Here is a 20,154-nt window from a genome sequence, read left to right as displayed (position 1 = left end):
TCGACGTCGAAAAGCTGCAATCGCAACAGACAGCCACGAAATACTCTACTCGACTTGCACTCCTGCTCTGAGAGCACTCATCAGCATCTCGATATAAGGGAGCTTTGGAACGGCATCTCAAACTCATTGCATACCGCTGCAGCCGAAACAATTGGTCTACGGCCACGCCAAAAAACCAGTTGGTACGATGAGAATTGTCGTTCCGCAGTGGGGAGAAAACAGACTGCCTACCTCGCAACGTTGCGATCGACCACAACACGTTCGGGGTGGGATAGATATCGAGAACTGAAGAGGGAAGCGAGACGCATTTGCAGACGTAAAAAGAAAGAGGCCGAAATGCGTGAGTATGAAAAGCTTGAAAAGCTGGCCGACATGGGTAATGCTCGAAAATTTTATGAAAAGATGAGGCGATTTGCAGAAGGTTTCAAGACCGGAGCATTATCATGTAGGGACCGAGGAGGTAATCTGGTAACGGATGTCCAGAGCATACTGTGATTATGGAGGGAACACTTCTCCGACCTGCTCAATGGCAGTGAAAGTACAACACCAGGAGATGGCGAACCCGATTCCCCAATCGATGACGATGGAATAGATTTTCCATTACCCGACCATGAAGAAATTCGAGTAGCAATTACCCGCTTGAAGAACAACAAAGCGGCGGGGGCCGATGGATTACCGGCCGAGCTATTCAAGTACTGCGGCGAAGAACTGATGAGGTGCATGCATCAGCTTCTTTGTAGAACATGGTCGGAAGAAAGCATGCCTGACGATTGGAATCTTAGTGTGCTCTGCCCAATCCATAAGAAGGGAGACCCCACAATCTGCGCCAACTACCGTGGTATAAGTCTCCTCAATATCGCATATAAGGTTTTGTCGAGCGTATTGTGTGAAAGACTAAAGCCCACCGTCAACGAACTGATTGGACCTTATCAGTGTGGCTTTAGACCTGAAAAATCTACAATGGACCAGATATTCACCATGCGCTAAATCTTGGAAAAGACCCGAGAGAGAATAATCGATACTCACCATCTTTTTATCGATTTTAAAGCTGCCTTCGATAGCACGAAAAGGAGCTGCCTTTATGCCGCGATGTCTGAATTTGGTATCACTGCAAAATTAATACGGCTATGTAAGTTGACGTTGAGCAACACCAAAAGCTCCGTCAGGATCGGGAAGGACCTCTCCGAGCCGTTCGATACCAAACGAGGCTTCAGACAGGGTGACTCACTATCGTGCGACTTCTTAAATCTATTGCTGGAAAAAATAATACGAGCAGCATAGCTAAATAGAGAGGGTACAATCTTTTACAAGAGTGTACAGCTCCTGGCGTATGCCGATGAAATTGATATCATCGGAAGCAACACCCGCGCCGTTTGTTCTGCGTTTTCCAGACTGGATAAAGAAGCGAAGCGTATGGGTCTGGTAGTGAATGAGGACAAGACGAAATATCTCCTGTCATCAAACAAACAGTCAGCGCACTCGCGTCTTGGCTCCCACGTCACTGTTGACAGTCATAACTTTGAAGTTGTAGCTAATTTCGTATACTTGGGAACCAGTATCAACACCACCAACAATGTCAGCCTCGAAATCCACCGCAGAATCACTCTTGCCAACAGGTGCTACTTTGGACTGAGTAGGCAATTGAAAAGTAAAGTCCTCTCTCGACGAACCAAAATCAAACTCTATAAGTCGCTCATTATTCCCGTCCTGATGTATGGCGCTGAAGCGTGGACGATGACAACATCCGATGAGACGACTCTTGGGGTTTTCGAGAGAAAGGTTTTGCGCAAGATTTATGGTCCTCTAAACGATGGCAACAGCGAATGCCGCAGACGATGGAACGATGAGCTGTACGATTTTTACGACGACATTGACATAGTTGAGCGAATAAAAAGACAGCGGCTACGCTGGCTAGGTCATGTTGTACGGATGGAAGAAAACACTCCAGCCCTGAAAGTATTCGATGCAGTACCCGCTGGAGGAAGCCGCGGAAGAGGATGACCTCCACTCCGGTGGAAAGACCAAGTGCAAAGTGACCTGGCTTCACTTGGTGTTTCCAGTTGGCGCCAAAAAGCAAAAAGGAGGAATGAGTGGCGCGCTCTGGTGGATTCGGCTATAATCGCTTAAAGCGGTTCCTACGCCAAATATATCTATAATATAAAAATGAATCGCAAAATGTGTTGCTAAGCGCATAACTCGAGAACCGCTGAACCGATTTGGCAAATTCTTTGTTTAGAATGTTTTTAGAGGTACCGGGATGGTTCGTACGGAGAGAAAAATTAGAAAAATTGCCTGATAAAGTCTTAAATCCACAATTTCCCTAATCACCCATACAAACAATTTGTGTCGTTATCTTGAAAAAAGTCGAGAAGGACCAAACCGATCTGGCCAATTTTAGTTTTGAAATATTTATGGAAGGCCAGGGAAGGATTAGAAAGTAAGTATATATCGAAAAATTGAGAGAAAGATAACAAGAAGATGATTTTATTTGAATTGACAACAAAATTATAAAAAATAACACAAAACAAAAAATAATAATATTTTGAAAGTTGTCATTGTTGCTTTGTTAAAATATTTTTAGCATTGTTCAATTGTGTAAGGCTGTGTCGATAACCCAAAACAATTTTTAACAAGTAGGGAAAGGCAACCGAACATTTTATACTCTCGCAATTTATTGATGCAATTTAACTACACACAATATGAAATAAAGTCCACTAGAATAACGAAAATCATCATATATAATACATGTGGGTTGAGGTAATTCCTGAACCGATTTCACTCATTTTCAACGCCCAGTTATATTGGGAATAGGGGCATCTTCTGACGTTTTGAGTGGCGCGCTCTCGTGGATTCGGCTATAATCGCTTAAAGCGGTTCCTACGCCAAATATATCTATAATATAAAAATGAATCGCAAAATGTGTTGCTAAGCGCATAACTCGAGAACCGCTGAACCGATTTCGCAAATTCTTTGTTTAGAATGTTTTTAGAGGTACCGGGATGGTTCTTACGGAGAGAAAAATTAGAAAAATTGCCTGAAAAAGTCTTAAATCCACAATTTCCCTAATCACCCATACAAACAATTTGTGTCGTTATCTTGAAAAAAGTCGAGAAGGACCAAACCGATCTGGCCAATTTTAGTTTTGAAATATTTATGGAAGGCCAGGGAAGGATTAGAAAGTAAGTATATATCGAAAAATTGAGAGAAAGATAACAAGAAGATGATTTTATTTGAATTGACAACAAAATTATAAACAAAACAAAAACAAAAAATAATAATATTTTGAAAGTTGTCATTGTTGCTTTGTTAAAATATTTTTAGCATTGTTCAATTGTATAAGGCTGTGTCGATAACCCAAAACAATTTTTAACAAGTAGGGAAAGGCAACCGAACATTTTATACTCTCGCAATTTATTGATGTAATTTAACTACACACAATATGAAATAAAGTCCACTAGAATAACGAAAATCATCATATATAATACATGTGGGTTGAGGTAATTCCTGAACCGATTTCACTCATTTTCAACGCCCAGTTATATTGGGAATAGGGGCATCTTGGCACCTATTAGTAGGCAGACAAACGGCAATTCGGCCTTGAAATTCCTCCTACATTGCAAATCAACGAAACACAAGTCTGCAAAATCGCCAAAAAAAGAGCTATAAAGAAGATATTCCAGATATTCAAGTCGCTGGAGGTACTGCACAGGACTTTAAAAGATTTACGCGACAACGAAAATATTTTTGGTGAAGCCATGATTCTGTTGGCAGGTAATTTTCGCCAGACTATTCCTGGATCAACTGTTGCTGACGAACTAATCACATTCCTAAAATCATAAATTTGTGGCGACACATAAAGAATCGCCAATTAACAACTAACATATGAGTGTTTTTGCAGCAATATCAAATTGCGATTGTTGAAGTAGTTGGCAGTTGGATTAATAGTATTCCCAACAGATTTCTGTCACTTCATTGACTCGAAAGAGAAGTTTTCCTGACATGAAACCTCAATATGATAACCATAAATGACTGATTGAATGACCTATATTGGTGGTAAAAAAACAAAGATATCGATGATCTTAATGCGACAATTTAGAATTTCGATCCAAGAGAGTTGACACAGCTACCAACCAGGATGACGTATTCAATTATCCCACAGACTATTTTAAATTGCTGGACTATCCCCACTCACTTGCAATTAAAAGTAGTGTGAGTTGTCAACATGCTGCGTAACATAAATCAACATCAAACTTTGTAAAAGAACAAGACTGGCTGTGAAGAAGGTAATCGATATCGTCACCAAAGCCAAGATTAAGCCAACTATGAAATTTGGCATTTGTTACTTTCTCCAATATACGATTTAAAAAATCAAAGTTTTACAAATTATAATGATTTACGCTATGCTGAAATACCAAATTAGAAATAAAGCCGAATTGAAAACTGCAAATAGGACGGAACGGCGTCAAATTTTACAAATAAATTGATAGAATCCATGCTGAATCGTATGAAAGCAGTTGTAGATAGTAAGATGCATCCCACAAAGTACTAATATACCTAAAACTTTGGTTGTGTCCTTAAAAAATTGCAAAGTATTTTTTTTTGTTACTGTACATTTTCTCTATGAGATGCAATATTATACTGTTGTTTGTTTTTATTGTAGATAAATAAAATAACTATAAAATCTGATTTATTAAAGCATAAATTTAATGTGCATATCTGCCGCTGTAAAGTGGCATTTAAATTTTTGGAAAATGTATTTAGTTTCCTAGCAATACCTGCTTTAGTATTTCTTGTACGGTTGCATTACTTTGGCTGTGAACCACAGTATTTTTTATAAAAATAATTTATTTATTTTTAATATTAATTGAATTAATAAACACTTTCATATTTACATATGAACTAATTTTTTACATATGTTGTGATGTAATTTGTTTTTGTTTTTCTTTTATTACTATACTAGTTTACTTAATGAATTTGTTCATGAAAGAATCCCACCAAACTCATTCTGTCACTCGATAGAAGGGACTGTACTTATGGTCTACGGTTTCACACATGACTTTAGCGATTTTACACCCCGGCTTATTTGTCCAACGTGTTAGGATTTTTCTTTTCATGCCCCTGTCCAGATCATCGGACAGACAGTGCATGGGTTTGCCAATGTTGGTCGCGTTTCCGGAAGTCAGTTTTACACTATTCTTGGCAATTTCGTCCACAATCTCGTTGCCTTCAATGCCTTTATGTCCTGGCACCCAGTAGAAGTGAAGACACGTGTTCCTAGCAACTCTCTCCACTGCCATCCTGGTATCCAAAACACTTTTGGCCGAACTGCAAACCGAGGTTGTTGCCTTGATTGCTGCTTGAATGTATATGTAGATATTGACTATGGAGTAGCCGGCTGCGGCTTTCCCAATAGCAAACACCTCCGCATGAAAAATACTGCAGTGGTTCGGAAGTTTAAAAAGCTGCCTTACACCAGTATATTCCAGCATCTACCCCGTCCTCCATTTTCGAGCCATCCGTGTAGATATTTAATGTGCTGCGTAATTTTTTCATTTCCTTACGCCAACCGTCTTTTTCCAGATTCACTCGGAATCTTCTTTCCCAGTTCATGAGAGGGGTCAAGTAGTCGGTACTTGCCAAACCACCACTACCCAGATGAACCCTTGCCATTGGCTTTCGGTAAGCTGATTTCTTTATGCCTGTCCACCACACAATAGCACCATAGAGCAGAATTGGTCTCACTATCACTGTGTAGCAACATTGCATGAGAGAGGGAGAAAGCCCCAGGTAGTGCCGAGCAGCTGCCTGCATGCATAAAGGGCATTACTAGCACTCCTTACTCCAAAAAGGAACTATGATTACTTATTATTTCACCAGAGAAAATTATTTTCTACCTTTTTTCCTCAAAAAGACAGTTTTGTATATTACCAGGAGCACTCCAAATAAATGGCACTTAATTATTGATAGCTCCAAGCGAAGTTTAAAATGTGTCATTTTACACAATGGAAACAAATATGATTCAATATCAATATCACTCAACGAAAATGACAGAAGCTCCATTGCTTTGGTATTGACAAATATAAAATATACTAAACATCAATAGGTCATTTGTGTGGACTTAAAAATGGTAAGCTTCCTTCTGGGTCACTAAGGTGATTTATTCAATTATCCATGCTTCCTGCGTTTGAGATTAGAAAATAGTGGAAAATAATGGATTAGAAAATAGTGGCCTAAGGGATAAAACCTAAAAAGGGGGGAAAGCATAAGAGAGAACAAGAGAAACATATTCATATCATATAAAACATCACATCATCACAAACGTTTTTTTTCAACAGCCCATAGTTGTATATGGGCCAACCCACACCGAACAAGACGAAACAAAAAGGCATGTTCGATCCTTGACTTGTTGAAGAGATGTTGTCGAACTTCTACAACCAACACACACCAAATGCTACAAATTTTCTCAAACCGTTTTTGTTGCCGAACAATACATGCTGAGCTATAGCCCACACCGAATCAAACAGGACAAGCAAACATAGACAAGACTCAAAAACCTGTTTCGTTGCTTATCGCTGCACCGTTGTTTTTCAAATTGCATTGCATATAATTTAAAATAGATATTGACGCGAAAAAATAGTATTTTTATTTGAAACAAGAATGGGGGTTCATATATAATTATTAAAAATCATAATTTAAATAAATATTAGATAAATAAATTACTTAAATAGTGTTATAATTAATCTTTCCGCAGGAGTTCTGCTTTGCGGTAATTTGTATTTTACTTAAGAATTAAATGTTTTATTAAATATAGCATATATTCGAATATTGACACCTGCATCTTAGTGAAATTCTGAATTTTTAAGCATAATGTGTGCAATATTTGAAGAAAATCGCTTTCTAACTTTTCGAGATGTCGTGTTCACCGGCTTAAAAAATTGAGTTTTGATAAACGCGTTTAAATTTTTACATTCATATTGATGTGCCCTGATGGGCTTAACTTCCAAAGGGTATATCACTTAGAAAGTTATTTGGATTGCTTTGATGTTTTTGGACAAATTCTAAACACATTGCACTATTTAATGGGACAAACTATTTTTATACTCTCGCAACAAATGTTGCTAAAGAGAGTATTATAGTTTTGTTCACATAACGGTTGTTTGTAACACCCAAAACTAAACGAGTTAGATATAGGGTTATATATACCAAAGTGATCAGGGTGAAGAGTGGAGTTCAAATCCGAATGTCTGTCTGTCCGTCCGTTCGTCCGTCCGTCCGTCTGTGCAAGTTGTAACTTGAGTAAAAATTAAGATATCTTGATGAAACTTGGCACACTTATTTCTTGGCACCATAGGAAATTTTCGAAAATGAGCAAAATCGGACCACTGTCACGCCCAAAAAATGGCGAAAACCGAAAACACATAACGTGCCATAACTAAGCCATAAATTAAGGAAAAAAAATAAATTGGAAATAAAATTTGGTATGAAGGATCGTATTATGAAGGGGCATATTTGGATGTAATTTTTTTGGGGAAGTGGGCGTGGCCCCGCCCTCTACTAAGTTTTTTGTACATATCTCGCAAACCAATAGAGCTATATAAACCAAACTTTCTGCAGTCGTTTTTTTTAGCCACTTCCTAATACAGTCCAAAAATGAAAGAAATCGGATCATAACCACGCCCACCTCCTATACAAAAGTTATGTTGAAAATTACTAAAAGTGGGTTAACTCACTAACGAAAAACGTCAGAAACACTAAATTTCACATAAGAAATGGCTGCACTCAGATTTTTTTACAAAATGGAAAATGGGCGTGGCGTCGCCCACTTATGGGTCAAAAACCATATCTCAGGAACTACTCGACCGATTTCAATAAAACTTGGTTTGTAATAGTTGCCTTACATCTTAATGATATGTTGTGAAAATAGGCCGAATCGCTTCACAACCACGCCTACTTCCTATATACCAGAACTTTGAAGACGATCTGAATCGTTTACTTTACAATATATAAAGTAAGTACTAGTGAAGATATCGGTGCAGCACTTTGCACAAATACTGTGTTAATAGTGTGGCAGCCCCATTCTAAAAATCGACGAAATCGGACCATAGGTTTTTAAGGCCCCATATATCGAACACGAGGACCTTGGTGCTTCTAACCTAATATTATGGTTTCCAACTTTCAATGGACTTTATAATATGTGGGTCAAATTGTGTGTTATATTATATTATTAAAATTAAATAAATAAATTGCGAGAGTATAAAATGTTCGGTTACAACCGAACTTAGCCCTTCCTTACTTGTTGATATTTAAGATGTATTAGCGATATTTAGAAAAAACTTGTTTGACAATGTTGTGATCTGGTACTAGAAATCGAATAAAACAAAAATTATTTAATAGTAATATTCATATTTGTTTTCTTACAGACAGTTTCACGACATTTTTTATTGAAAACTAAGTTCTATTTAATTTTTTTTTCACCATTATTCAAAATTGGCATATAAAACATTAAAAGGCATGAATGTTAGAAAGAAAATCGGTTCACAACCACAACTACTTCCCATATAACTCAATTTTGTATTCCATCTGATTCCATCACTTTATAATAGATAATGTACCTTGGTGGTGGAAATTCGTGAAATCGGTTCAGGAATTACCTCAGCCCTTATATACTTCTAGCAGACCCGGCCACACGTTTTTGTGGCTAAGGTATACATTAAATTAAGTTGGTCCAATCTTGGATTCATCGTCGCCGAAATTAATTACTCGAGGTTGATTTATGTTACGCAGCATGACAACTCACACTACTTTTAATTGCAAAGTGAGTGGTGATAGTACAGGCAATTTTAAATAGTTAGGGATAATTGACTAAGTCATCCTGGTTTGTAGCTGTGTAAACTCTCTTTGACCGAAATTCTAAATTATCGCATTAAGATCATTGATATCTTTTTTTTACTACCAATATAGGTCATTCAATCAGTCATTTATGGTTATCATATTGAGGTTTCATGTCAGGAAAACTTCTCCTTCGAGTCAATGAAGGGACAGAAATCTGTTGGAAATGCTATTAATCCATCGAGGTGTTAACTGCGACCCTACCATTTCCAACTGATTCTACAATCTCAATTTGATATTGTTGCAAAAACCTTCATATGTTAGTTGTTAATTGGCGTTTCTTTATGTGTCGCCACAAATTAAATGATTTTAGGCATGGGATTAGCCCGTCAGTAACAGTTGATCCAAGAATAATTAGAAGAGTCAGACAGAATCCTGGCTCCACCAAAAACGTTCATCGACAATCAAGATCTTTTAAAGTCCTGTGCAGTACCTCCTGCGACTTCTTTAATATTTGGAAAAGCTTCGTTATATCACTATTTTTGGCTATTTTGCCGACTGGTGTTTCGTTCATTTGCAATTTAGGAGTAATTTCCAGGCCGAATGTGCCATTTGTTTGCTTACTAACAGGTGTAAAATTGGTGGTGGTACTATATACAGTCGACTCTCGTTAATTCGAAACTCGAGGGACTCTTGAAATATTACGAATTATCGAGCGTTTGAAATATCAAATGGTTCGAAATTTCTGAGAGAAAATAAATAAAACTTCGATTACTATGTGTTGGTTAATTTTTATTTATTAATATAAAAATGAGAAGAATTAAGAGGTACATTCGTGTACATACTTCTATTCGTAATGTGAATTAATTAATCTTTCGAAAGAACTTTGTTATACTGGTTAGCTTTAAAGCACAATTCTGCTGCACACTGCTCAATGACTTTTTTTAAGAGAAAAAGTGCCTGAAATGCTTTTTCATCACTTTCGTTTTGTAGACAGAAGCTTTGTAAGGTATCGAATGAGAATCTTGCTTCCTTAACCCTTTCATGCCCAATGTTGCATATACGCAACATTGTACTTACCGGCTTCTAAATCTTGTTATTTAAATTTTTTTGACCACCGGTTTTTTCAATTATGTAGACTTATGTGCTGTGCAAGCTTACAGTAACGTTTTCTGTTATGAGCTGTGCACGTATTCATTCAGTATGCATTTTTCGCAGAGTGGAATTGTCAAAATCGGATTCGGGAAAAAAGTTATCCTAAAGTGGTTTTACAAAAAGTGTTCAAAAACATAAAAATAATTGATTTATTTTAAAACAAAGTGAACAATATAAATAAGTAAAGATTAGAGAGCCATTAAAAACAAAAAAATCATGAGAAAAGTGTTTAGTTTATTTATAACTAGCAGACCCGGCCACACGTTTTTGTGGCTAAGGTATACATTAAATTAGTAAATTTTTCAATACAGCCAGTCTTGTTATATTGAAAAGTCGAGAAATATTGCAAGTGAGTGGGAATAGTTCAGGCAATTTTTAATAGTCTGTCGGACATACTGGTTTGTAGCTGTGTCAACTCTCCTGGAAGGAAATTCTAAATTGTAGCATTAAGATCACCGAGCTCTTTGTTTTTTACCACAAATAGTCATTTATGGTTATCATATTGTGGTTTCATGTCAGAAAAAAAACTAAGCGAAATCACAGGCTAACAGAATCATGTCTCTAACAAAAACGTTTTGGTTGTCGCGTGAATCCCCAGCTACTTCTTAAATATCTGAAAAATTACAAAAATATTTTAACAAAGCAACAATGACAACCATCAAAATATTATTATTTTTATTAGATAAATTATTTTTAGCCGATAAATTTTAAAATGATTGATAGACATTAGTGTAGATCTGTGTTAAGCGTAAATCACAATAATTTGTAAAACTTTAATTTTTTTTTAATCGTATATTGGAGAAAGTAGCAAATGCCAAATTTCATAGTTGGCTTAATCTTTCACAGCCAGTCTTGTTCTTTTGCAAAGTTTGGTGTTGATTTATGTTACGCAGCATGATGACAACTCACACTACTTTTAATTGCAAGTGAGTGGGGATAGTCCAGCAATTTAAAATAGTCTGTGGGATAATTGACTACGTTATCCTGATTTGTAGCTGTGTCAACTCTCCTTTAACGAAATTCCAAATAGTCGCATTAAGACCACTATAGGTCATTCAATCAGTCATTTATGGTTATCATATTGAGGTTTCATGTCAGGAAAACTTCTCTTTCGAGTCAATGAAGTGACAGAAATCTGTTGGGAATACTATTAATCCAACTGCCAACTACTTCAACAATCGCAATTTGATATTGCTGCAAAAACACTCATATGTTAGTTGTTAATTGGCGATTCTTTATGTGTCGCCACAAATTATATGATTTTAGGAATGTGATTAGTTCGTCAGCAACAGTTGATCCAGGAATAGTCTGGCGAAAATCACCTGCCAACAGAATCATGGCTTCACCAAAAATATTTTCGTTGTCGCGTAAATCTTTTAAAGTCCTGTGCAGTACCTCCAGCGACTTGAATATCTGGAATATCTTCTTTATAGCTCTTTTTTTTGGCGATTTTGCAGACTTGTGTTTCGTTGATTTGCAATGTAGGAGGAATTTCAAGGCCGAATTGCCGTTTGTCTGCCTACTAATAGGTGCCAAGTTGCCCCTATTCCCAATATAACTGGGCGTTGAAAATGAGTGAAATCGGTTCAGGAATTACCTCAACCCACATGTATTATATATGATGATTTTCGTTATTCTAGTGGACTTTATTTCATATTGTGTGTAGTTAAATTACATCAATAAATTGCGAGAGTATAAAATGTTCGGTTGCCTTTCCCTACTTGTTAAAAATTGTTTTGGGTTATCGACACAGCCTTATACAATTGAACAATGCTAAAAATATTTTAACAAAGCAACAATGACAACTTTCAAAATATTATTATTTTTTGTTTTGTGTTTTTTTTTATAATTTTGTTGTCAATTCAAATAAAATCATCTTCTTGTTATCTTTCTCTCAATTTTTCGATATATACTTACTTTCTAATCCTTCCCTGGCCTTCCATAAATATTTCAAAACTAAAATTGGCCAGATCGGTTTGGTCCTTCTCGACTTTTTTCAAGATAACGACACAAATTGTTTGTATGGGTGATTAGGGAAATTGTGGATTTAAGACTTTATCAGGCAATTTTTCTAATTTTCTCCGTAAGAACCATCCCGGTACCTCTAAAAACATTCTAAACAAAGAATTTGCGAAATCGGTTCAGCGGTTCTCGAGTTATGCGCTTAGCAACACATTTTGCGATTCATTTTTATATTATAGACTAGCAGACCCAGCCACACGTTTTTGTGGCTAAGATATACATTACATTAGTAATTTTTTCAATATAGCTATATATATTTGAAATTAATCATAATAATTTGTTAAAGTTTGATTTTTTTTGTCGTATATTGAAGTATATAACAAATTGGCAAATTTTCAAGTTGGCGAAGCCTAGATTGCTTGGATGACGATATTAATTACCGTCTTCATAACCAGTTTTGTTCTATTGCAAAGTCGAAGTTGATTTATGTTACGCAGCATGATGACAACTTACACTAATTTTAATTGCAAAGTGAGAGGTGATGGTCAAGTAATTTTAAATATTCTGTGAGATAATTGACTACGTCATCCTGGTTTGTAGCTGTGTCAACTGTCCTGGAACAGAATCCTAAATTGTCGCATTGAGATCGTTGACATCTTTGGTTTTTAATACCACATAGGTCATTCAATCATCCATTTATGTTTATTATATTGTGGTTTCATGTCAGGAAAAACACGATGAATAAGCTCCTCTTTCGAGGCCATGAAGTGACAAAAACCCGTTAAAAATGTTATTAAGCCATCGAGGTGTCAACTGCGTCGCTACCATTTTCAAATATTTCTACAATCGCTGTATGATATTGTTGGAAAAACACTCGTATGTTATTTGTTCATTGACGATTTTTTATGTGTCGCCACAAAGTAGATGTTTTTAGGCATGTGATTAGTTCGTCAGCAACAGTTGATCCAGGAATAACTGGAATAGTCTGCCAAAAATCACCTGCCAGAATCATGACTTCACCAAAAATATTTTCGTTGCCGCGTAAATCTTTTAAAGTCTTGTGCAGTTCTTCCAGCGACTAAAAAAAAAAGAATTAGCGAAATCGGTGCAGCCATTCTAATGTCCCATACAAACAATTGGTAATCTTTAGATGTTAAAATGAACAAAACGTCGAGAACGGCTGAACCGATTTGGTGGCAGTCATGGGAACTATTATTATTTTTTATTATATAAAAATGAATCGCAAAATGTGTTGCTAAGCGCATAACTCGAGAATGGCTGCACCGATTTCGCTAATTATTTTTTCACAATGTTCCCTGAAGTGCAAGGATGGTTCTTACGGGAAATATTAAAAAAATCCTTGAAAAAGTTTAAAATCCATACTTTTCTAATGTCCCATATAAACAATTGGTAATCTTTAGATGTTAAAATGAACAAAACGTCGAGAACGGCTGAACCGATTTGGTGGCAGTCATGGGAACTATGTAAATATGGAAAAATGGCGGAAAAGATAATAATCTATAAAATATATTTGAATCGACAACATATTTAAAAACAAATGAAAAATTTTGATAACATATTTCAAATACATATATATTTCAAACATTCACAAAATAAGTAAAAAAAAAATATGAATTGAAATATAAAACACAACTGAGTGTTTTAACCGTATGATGATTGATGATGATCGAGTATACATTTGCTATTTCTGCCGATATTCCATCACGTCTGTAATAAAATTTCACATGAAATCTCAAAGTCTGTTTGAAGTACATATTAAATATATACAGATTTAAAGAAAAAATTCTTATAAAAATAAAGAGTGTTGTGTGTGTGTTTATACTCGACATGCCTCCTATAAGACGTACAAATTTAGGAAGAAGAACCAGAAATGCAACAAATCAAATGAATTATCAATATAATCGTACTGCCCAGGAAAATGAAGATCGCAATCAACGTGAAAGGATTCGGGTAAGTCAGACCCGTAAAGCGCGACAATCAAATAATAATGGAGCAAGTTTGAATCGGGCTGCTTTCTGTTACGATATGACAACTGATTACAGTGCCTACAAATACGGTTGCAAATATTGCAAGGCATTGAAATACAAAAATGAAGCCAATGAATTGTGTTGCGCAAATGGAAAAGTTAAATTGATTCCATTACTTCCACCTCCTGAACCATTGTACTCATTGCTTTTAGGAATAGGAACAGATTCCAAACAATTTTTAAACAATATTCAACAATATAACAACTGCTTTCAAATGACTTCATTTGGAGCAACAAAATTAGTTCGGGAAAATTTCTTGCCTACTTTTAAGGTTTGTTTGTTTATAGCCTATGTCAATTTTTTAAATAATTTTTTACGTATACAGATACAAGGTCAAATTTATCACAAGGCAGGTTCACTGTTACCAGTGTCAGATAGCGACTACAAATTTTTGCAAATTTATTTTATGGGAAATTCTTCACAAGAAATCAATCGTTGTGCACATAACAATTTAGTGAAAAGATTAATAGTTGTACAATTACAAAACTTATTTCACGAACACAATCAATTGGTTAAATTATTTAAAAGTGCAATAGATATGATGCCATCTGATGATCACAAAATTGTTATCAGAGCTGATAAAACTCCTGTGGGCCAACATGCAGGACGTTTTAATGCTCCCACAATTGATGAAGTTGCCATTATTGTAGTTGGAGAAAATTTGGAATCACGTGATATTGTTTTACATCGTCGATATAATAAATTACAACGTATTAAGGAAACACATCGCTCATATGATGCTCTGCAATATCCCATTATATTTTGGCAAGGTGAAGATGGCTACGATTTCTCAATCAAGATGATAAATCCAATTACAGATTTTGAAATCAACAAAAAAGTTAGTTCAATGAACTATTATTCATACCGCCTAATGGTCAGAGAAAATGAAGACAATCACATATTGAAATGCCGGCGATTATGTCACAAATATGTTGTTGATATGTATGTTAAGATTGAGACTGAGAGATTAACATTCATCAGGTTGAATCAGACCAAACTTCGATCTGAAGAGTACATTCACCTTCGAGATGCAATCAATTCGGATGGAAATGCAGAAAATGTTGGCAGGATGACCATTCATCCTGCAACCTATATCGGTAGTCCTCGGCATATGCATGAATATGCTCAAGACGCCATGTCCTATGTTCGTCAATCACCCATTTATCGTCATGACATTATAGCAAGAGTTTTCAGACAAAAGTTGAAATCTTTAATGGATTTCATTGTGAAACATTGTGTGTTTGGTGAAACACGTTGTTGGATGTATTCTGTAGAGTGCACAGAAGAGTGTATGATCTAAATACATTGAAAGAATCAATTCAAATACATCTTCCACTATTGAACGAAAAACAAAAGTATGTATTTAATATTCTTATGAGAGTAATACATGATGGAACCGGAGGGATTTATTTCTTGGACGCTCCTTGGGGTACAGGAAAAACGTTTTTGATTAGTTTGATATTGGCAACAATTCGCTCAAAAAATGAAATTGCTCTTGCTCTGGCGTCAGCCCAGTCAGCTCTAAAATTGCCATTTAATATGCAAAGCAACGAAACGCCAACCTGCAACATTTCAAAAAAATCTGCAATGGCAAAGGTTTTGCAGCAATGTAAACTAATAGTATTGGATGAATGCACGATGGCGCATAAAAAATCTTTAGAGGCTTTAGATAGAACTTTAAAAGATCTACGGAACAACCAAAACCAATTTGGTGGTGCATTGATTTAATTATCAGGAGATTTTCGGCAAACATTGCCGGTGGTTCCACGTTCAACGCCAGCTGATGAAATTAATGCATGTTTCAAGTCATCCAATTTGTGGAAATATGTGAGGGTATTGCATTTAAGTGAGAATATGCGTGTCATGTTGCAAAATGATGAATCTAGAGTAATGTTCTCTAAACAACTCATAGATATCGGAAATGGAAAATTTCCTATAGATGTACTAACGCGCTATATAAATTTTCCTGAGAGTTTTTGTCAATTACCACAATCAAAAGCTGAACTCATTCAAAAAGTGTTTGCAAATGTTGCTCAAAATTACTTATTCCACGATTGGTTGAGCGAACGAGCTATACTGGCAGCCAAAAACACTGATGTAAATGAGTTAAACATCAAAATTCAAAATGACATTCCAGGTGAAATAAAGACATATAAATCAGTTGATACAGCAACTAATGAAGATGATGTCGTGAACTATCCACCAGAATTTTTAAATTCGCTCGATTTGCCTGGATTGCCGCCTCACAATCTTCAATTAAAAGTCGGATCTGTAGTTATAATGTTGCGAAATATTAACCAACCACGACTTTGTAACGGCACACGATTAGTGATCAAAAAATTATTTAATAACGTAATAGAAGCAATATTATTGAAAGGAAAATATAAAGGAGAGGACGTTTTGATACCTCGCATCCCAATGATTCCAACTGACGTTCCATTCGAGTTTAAACGACTGCAGTTTCCATTCCCGTTCTGCTTTATGGTGCAGAAGTCTGGACTGTGTCAACATCCGTTAAGACGGCATTGGAGATTTCGAGAGAAAGGTTTTGTCCCTTTTTAAGGTCCCTTAAAAATTGGAAACGGCGAATACTGCAGACGATGGGACGATGAACTGTATCAGTTATTCGACAACATCGACATAATGCAGCATATAAAAAGACAGCTGCTATCCTGGCTTGGTCATGTTGTTCGAATGGACGAAAACGCTCCAACTTTGAAAGTGTTCGATGCAGTACCCGCTGGTGGTAGCCGAGGAAGAGGAAGGAGAAGGACCTCGCAGCACTTGGGATTTCCAACTGGCGCAAAACTGCCAAAAGGAGGAGCGAATGGCTGTTGTAAACTCGGCTATAACCGCGTAAGTATTTCTTACACAAATTAAGAAAAAGAAGAATATCAGATCATAAAAGTAATAATTATACTAATTAGCAATAGATATCTATGAAGCAGACAGAATGAAATTGTAAAGTCTATTTAACTTATGTGTATATATTAATACTATATATATATATTTATTATTCTTATTTAATAATATATATTATATTTCGTATTTAATAATATGCAGTTCTTACACACACATTGCACAGTGGTAACGCCCATAGGCCAAAAATCGAAAAAATCCATTTCACGATTTCCAAAATCTAGCAACTGCTTCTACAATCGCAGTTTGATATTATTATAAACACTCGTATATTAGTTGTTAATTGGCGATTCTTTATGTGTCGCCACAAATTATTTTATTTTAGGCACGCGATTTGTTCGTCAGCAACACTTGATCCAGAAATAACTGGAAGAGTCTGGCGCAAATCACTTGCCAACAGAATCATGGCTCCACCAAAAATGGTTTGGTTGTCTCGTAAATCTGTGAAGGTCCTGTTCGGTGCCTCTAGCGACTTCTTGAATATCTAGAAAATTGCAGACTGGTGTTTCGTTGATTGCAATTTAGGAGTAATTTCAATGCGCCGTTTTTCTGCCTACCAACAGGTGCCATGTTGCCCCTATTCCCGTTAAACCTTGGTGGTGAAAATGAGTGAAATTGGTTTGTGAATTACCTCAGCCCTCATATACTATATGACGATTTTCGTTATTCTAGTGGACTTTATGCCGAATATATGGGTCAAATTGTGTGTTATCTATAATATTTTGAAAGTTGTCATTGTTAAAATATTTTTATCATAACCACGCCCAACTCCCATACAAAAGTTATGTTGAAAATTACTAAAAGTGGGTTAGCTCACTAACCAAAAACGTCAGAAACTCTAAATTTCACATAAGAAATGGCAGCTGGAAGCTGCACTCAGATTTTTTTACAAAGTGGAAAATGGGCGTGGCGTCGCCCACTTATGGGTCAAAAACCATATCTCAGGAACTACTCGACCGATTTCAATGAAACTTGGTTTGTAATAGTTTCCTTACCTCCCAATAATATGTTGTGAAAATTGGCCATCGCTTTACAACCACGCCTACTTCCTATATACCAGAACTTAGAAGACAATCTGAATCGTTTACTTTACAATATATAAAGTAAGCACTAGTGAAGATATCGGTGCAGAACTTTGCACAAATACTGTATTTATAGTGTGGCAGCCCATTTCTAAAAATCGCCGAAATCGGACCATAGGTTTTCAAGGCCCCATTAATCGAACATGAGGACCTCGGTACTTCTAACCTAATATTAGGGTTTCCATTTTTCAATGGACATTATACAATATATATGACGAATATGTGTATTATATAATATTAATAAAGTTAAATAAATAAATTGCGAGAGTATACAATGTTCGATTGCACCCGAACTTAGCCATTCCTTATTGGTTACAAATTGTTTTGGAATATCGGCACAACCTTATACATTTGAGAAATTACAAAAATATTTTAACAAAGCAACAATGACAACCTTCAAAATATTCTTATTTTTTGTTTTCTTTTATTTTTTATTTTTGTTGTCAATTCAAATAAAATTCTCTTATTATTATCTTCCTCGCAATTTTTCCATATTTACTTACTTTCTAAACCTTTCTTGGGCTTGCTAGAATTTTTCAAGACTAAAATTAGCCACATCGGTCTGACCGTTCTCAACTTTTTGCGAGACTAACGAACAGCAATTCATTATTATGTTTGTAGAGTAGTTTGTATGGGCGATTAGAAAAGTGTGGATTTTAGACTTTTTAAGGAATTTTTTTAATTTTTCTCTTCGTATGAACCATCCTTGTACTTTAAGAAGCATTGCAAAAAAGAATTAGCGAAATCGGTTCAGCGGTTCTCGAGTTATGCGCTTAGCAACACATTTTGCGATTCATTTTTATATTATAGATAATTTATTTTTTGCCTATAAGCAACATCCTGTAACTGATGAACCAGGATACCTAGGACTTTGAAATTTTTATCACTTCATATTTTAGTTAAGTCTAATATATATCTGTACTAAAAAAATGTTAGCTCCGCACATTTTAATTCGGGCATGAGAGGGTTAACTGACACCTGTGCCAAAGGTTCCGATGTATCGTCCTCATCTTCATCTTTACTTTGAGTATCTGTCGCAGATAAAATTTCGCCATCGGTTAGTGAACCTGACACAGCAACATTTTCATCCACTTGAACAAAATCAAAAAATTCACCCGGATGATGTCAACTAATGGCTCTATTGCTAAAAATTTTTTTGCGACATCACTCTTCTTCTCACCTTCTTCTACTTTTTCGATTAACTTTTTCTTTTCAGCAATCGTCAAATATTTATACTTTCTAGGGATCATAATTAACGCTAACTTTTAATCTGCATACCAACGAGAGAGTAACAGTAACTGAATAACTAAACAAACCAATTCGTGAGAAGTGTGTGCGTCAAGTAGTCAAACTAATCATAACAAAAACAAAGGCTCGTGTATCTTGATACAAGTTTGAACTTGTCGCAAAACGTACTTACAATCTTTCCGCCTCTTCTCTCTGCAACTTTGAATTGTCGAGTGTTGGACGCTGATGAGTTCGAATTAACGCGTCGTTTTGTTAAATAGCAATGATTTTTTCGTTCGAATTACCAATGTATTGATTTAGTTCGAAATATAAAGAGATTTAGTAGGGAACTCGTGATAACTTTGAATTATAGAGAGGTTCGAATTATCGCAGGTTTGAATTAACGAGAGTCGACTGTATGATGATTTTCTGTTGGACTTTATGCCGAATATATACGTCAAATTTTGTGTTATCTTTATAAAATTACATCAATAAATTGCGAGAGTATAAAATGTTTGGTTGGACCCGAACTTAGCCTTTCCTTATTTGTTACAAATTGTTTTGGGCTATCAACACAACCTTATTCAATTGAACAATAACAAAAATATTTTAACAAAGCAACAATGTCAACCTTCAAAATATAATTTTTTTGTTTTCTCTGTTTTTTATCGTTTTTAGATATAGGGTTATGTATACCAAAGTGATCAGGGTGACGAGTAAAGTTCAAATCCGGATGTTGAGATATCTTAATGAAACTTGGAGCACGTGTTCCTTTGGCACCATAAGAAGGTCACGCCCACAAAATGGCGATATGAAAATAAAATTTGAAGCATATGATCGCTTTAGGGAGGGGCACATTTGAATGTAATTTTTTTGGAAAAGTGGGCGTGACCCCGCCCCCAAATAGGTTTTTTGTATATATCTTGCAAACC

At 35.8% G+C, this 20,154-nt stretch overlaps 1 protein-coding gene across 8 annotated transcripts in view; it reads right to left on the bottom strand.

Moving 5' to 3' along the window:
• Positions 1–20,154, bottom strand: part of LOC128923552 (protein rtoA-like) — a 2,411,103-nt gene that overhangs the window by 919,662 nt on the left and 1,471,287 nt on the right. The gene's annotated exons all lie outside the window — the stretch shown is intronic.

This window comes from Zeugodacus cucurbitae, chromosome Y (assembly GCF_028554725.1).
Source record: "Zeugodacus cucurbitae isolate PBARC_wt_2022May chromosome Y, idZeuCucr1.2, whole genome shotgun sequence".
NCBI classification, from domain to species: Eukaryota; Metazoa; Arthropoda; class Insecta; order Diptera; family Tephritidae; genus Zeugodacus; species Zeugodacus cucurbitae.
This window is presented reverse-complemented; position numbering and strand designations above follow the sequence as displayed.